General features: G+C 44.0%; 1 long non-coding RNA gene across 1 annotated transcript; it reads right to left on the reverse strand.

Annotated features, from left to right (window-relative positions):
• Positions 1–1,626: 1,626 nt before the first annotated feature.
• LOC119390024 (uncharacterized) lies at positions 1,627–2,526 on the reverse strand. The gene is made up of 3 exons (XR_005183204.2): positions 2,428–2,526; positions 1,760–1,881; positions 1,627–1,680 (listed from the first exon to the last, which is right to left on the reverse strand). It is a non-coding gene; the product is annotated as an uncharacterized LOC119390024 (long non-coding RNA).
• Positions 2,527–2,769: the final 243 nt, after the last annotated feature.

The raw sequence follows: 2,769 nt of genomic DNA on the forward strand, positions 1-2,769 counted from the left end.
TTGTGTTGCAGTGTTATCCCTACCTTCAGTGCTGCACATGTCTGGTCTTTTGGGAGGTTCTTGCTTTGACATGCGTGGCTTGGCATGTAATTTACATTACAAAAAACATGGTTGCTTAAGGCAAATGTAGGGGGCAAGATGAACTTTATTCCCAGCAGTTTCGTTTCTGTTGGCGCAAACAGTGGATTTTTAGGAAGATTCCTGCTTCAACATAATGGGCACAGCACGTGCGTTATGTGCATGAGAAAACATATGGTCAATTAACGCAAGAAGGGATTCTAAGGACTTTAAAAAGCGCTTTTGAAAGACAAATTCAGGTAGAAAAATGAACTTTATTTCCTGCTTTTGTCCTTACTGCATCGGTATCTAAAACTTCGTTCAGAGTTCGTACAAGTTTCAGAGGCAGAAATTACGGTCATTGAAGACCCCCGTCAATGCTTCTTCAATGGACGCCAGGTCCTGCAAGGCCACTCCCAATCGCAGCTCCATTAGTGTGAGTACAAATTCTTGGAATTTCGCAAGAGCATTGTTTGGGCTGCGTGGCACACTACTTTCGACAAGTGTGAACAGTGAAATCAGAACTGTGAAGCTTGGTAGGCCCGTGTAAAATTGCACACGGGTGTTGTCATGCTCCAAAGAAGCTTTCGACAGCCGAAGTGTGTCCAGAGAGCCCTTCACCTCCTGTAACTCGGTGCGTAGGACCTGGTTATCAGCTCCAAAACTCTTCAGAACACTGCCTGTGATGTCAGTTTGAGTTTCAGCATCCTTTAGCACTGAAAGAAATGTATAGGCAATACATTACTACGCATTTGCCAGTCAGGTGCAGAGTGCTTGAGATATTTGTCACATTACTTACATGAAGTGGTATTACTGAAGCTTCAGCTGTCGAAGTGGTGGCTTGAACACCAGCTTCAGAAAACTTTACATCTGATAAAAAATGCAGGAATGTGACTCTTAGAATCCCTTGTGTTAAACACTTCCGGTTTGCTCCAACTGAACGAATGCAGTACTCACAATATGAGGCATCCACTACAACTCCAACTGGAGAACCCATTTCAGCTGAGGCCCTGCCTTCCTCGGGTGATTGCACAGATGGTGGGTCTGCAATGAGGTGTTGTCAATCATTGAAGTTATGTTCCTAAATTAAAGTACTCGGGCCGTTTGAACTGTGTAAACACAAATCACTCAATAAACGTCAGCAAAAGTATCATCAGCATCTTGAGCTACGGTTGAAGCTGGTACTTGTTGCAGCATGGATTGACCTGCATTGAAGTGTTGTCATTGCTATTTCACAACCACCAATTTTGTGCTCACATAATGGGCCCACTACTCCAGAGAGAGGGAAGCACCAAATAGTTTACGCTGTAGGACTGTTGGATATATGACGCTGTTTACTGCAAGCAATAGGGTAGAGGATGAGCAAATAGTGAGGTTTTGTAATTTTTGTCAGAAAGACCAACCATGCAAAAATTAAAAGTACACAACTTGCCACTGCCTGCTAGCTCAAAGACCATCGGGAACAATATAATTCCATTACAAGCACACTGTGATGTAAAATCCAGCCTGTATGAACAGCTTATCTAGGGCACTGACCTGAACCGCTGTTGAGTGCGCAACGAGGCACATGTGGCTCATCAGCTTCCTTGTTATGTGCTGTAACAGGGCGTGCAAGTGGTGTGCCTGTATAGAATCAAGGTGCTATAAAGATGCTGAATGTCGTTAAAGGAAATAGTCCCCATGTATGAATAAGCCATTGTACCCGTGACAGTTCTGCACACAGCGCTGTGCTGCACGTTCAACACATTTGAAGGCTGGAGAACTCTGCTATTGCCCTCTTGGATCTCCTTTGAGGTCGCAGCCCTCTTGCAACGTCGCTGGTGCCTGAAATAAAATGTAAAGCCTTTATGTGAAAATGTCTATGCTGTAATCCTTGGCACTACTTACAGTGATGGTTGGATCTCTGCAATTGTTTGCTATTTTCGACATTGCTGCCCCGAGTTCTCACGACATTGTAAGCTACAACCTGTCTGCTCTCTCCTGACACAACTAATCTCAAAACAACTTGTGTAAAATTGGTGCTCATCACTCGATGATTGCATAACTTATCCTGCATAACTCTTGAGTTGTGTCACAAGCAACCTGAATAACAAACAGATAACCTTCAACAGAATAATGCAAGAATACGTGCCAGTCTCTTAGACTTCTGCTGTTTGGAGTGCAACATAAAATGTGGCTGCCATCAACAAGACTGTATTCACTAGCACCCACTGAGGTCTCATTGTCTCATTAATATTTTCCTTGCATACACACTATTCACTTGCTTGGCAGTTTCGAAATCTTAAATTTGTTCTGCATTACCAGCACGGGCGGCACCAGGGTTTTTTGGCTGAGCGGCAGCCATGACAAGTGTGTCGTTTTCAAACATACCTTGCTTCAGATTTAGCAGCTGAGTTTCTGTCATACCCCAAGTGTAAGCTGGGTGCCCAGTCTGGGTTTGTAACGTCCATCAGGTAGGATGGCCTTCCTGCAAGTGTAAACAAGACTGTTTTCAAACACAAATTCGCAGAAAACTGGCAGATTTCTAATGAGCTACTCGCTGCGGTAGCAAGAAGTTCAGTCATTACTTGGAGTCGAGCCACAACTACACGAAAAGCAGCTTTTACGCAAATGAATTGGGCACTGTTCTAAGGGGTCGTGCGCAAGATAATTTGAAGCAACGGAATCGACAGCACAAGTGTCGCTCGTTTCCAGAACAATGATAGCCATTTC

Source organism: Rhipicephalus sanguineus, chromosome 4 (genome assembly GCF_013339695.2).
Source record: "Rhipicephalus sanguineus isolate Rsan-2018 chromosome 4, BIME_Rsan_1.4, whole genome shotgun sequence".
NCBI classification, from domain to species: Eukaryota; Metazoa; Arthropoda; class Arachnida; order Ixodida; family Ixodidae; genus Rhipicephalus; species Rhipicephalus sanguineus.